Genomic DNA, 892 nt, shown 5'->3' with positions numbered 1-892 from the left:
TTGTTTATTGTTTATTATTATTATTATTATTATTATTATTATTATTATTATTATTATTATTATTATTATTATTATAAAAAATTTAAGTATAAATTTATGTCCAAATGTAATAAGTTTTTCTATTAAAAAAGATAAAAATATTAAAACCAATAACCAATCCAAACTAACTGTTAAAGTTATTGAAATTATTCCTGCCATTAAGTACTATTTTTTATTTATGATGTATCTAATTTGACATCAACCTAGAAATACTTTTAATAATTGAAAGTACTTTTAAATTAATTTTTTCCAAATGTAATAAGTTTTTCTATTAAAAAAGATAAAAATATTTTGTTTAAAAACCAATCCAAACTAACTGTTAAAGTTATTGAAATTATTCCTGCCATTAAGTACTATTTTTTATTTATGATGTATCTAATTAAAGCTTTGACATCAACTGAAAATTGTTTAGTACTTCAACCATTTTTCGTATTTTGTTTCGAGGGAAATTTGGTCTAAGAACCTGTGGAACTCATTGGCTACTTCAAGCATTCTTAGTTATGTACATTATATATTATGATCCCATTATACTCATCAGTACGTTGCACAATTCATTAGTACTAATTATCTATGGAGGGTACAATTATTAGATGCATGGAATAAATTAAAGTAGAAGACGATAGAAGAAAAAAGATCATCAACTACGTTAGATAGATATATGCTCTAACTAATTAGGAGGAACTGTACGAAGAAGAAGGTGCGCGTTCATTAAAAAATCTGTTAAATTAAGAGGCGCATGAAATTAATGTGTCAAAAAAGATACGTTTTGATATAAAATAGAATATATAAATTTGTATGACTTGTATAGATAAAACGCTTATATGTAAAGATTAATTAATTTTTTAATTACAAG

The sequence above is a fragment of the Arachis ipaensis genome, chromosome B04 (genome assembly GCF_000816755.2).
Source record: "Arachis ipaensis cultivar K30076 chromosome B04, Araip1.1, whole genome shotgun sequence".
Lineage (NCBI taxonomy): Eukaryota > Viridiplantae > Streptophyta > Magnoliopsida > Fabales > Fabaceae > Arachis > Arachis ipaensis.
Note: the sequence above shows the minus strand (reverse complement) of the source record.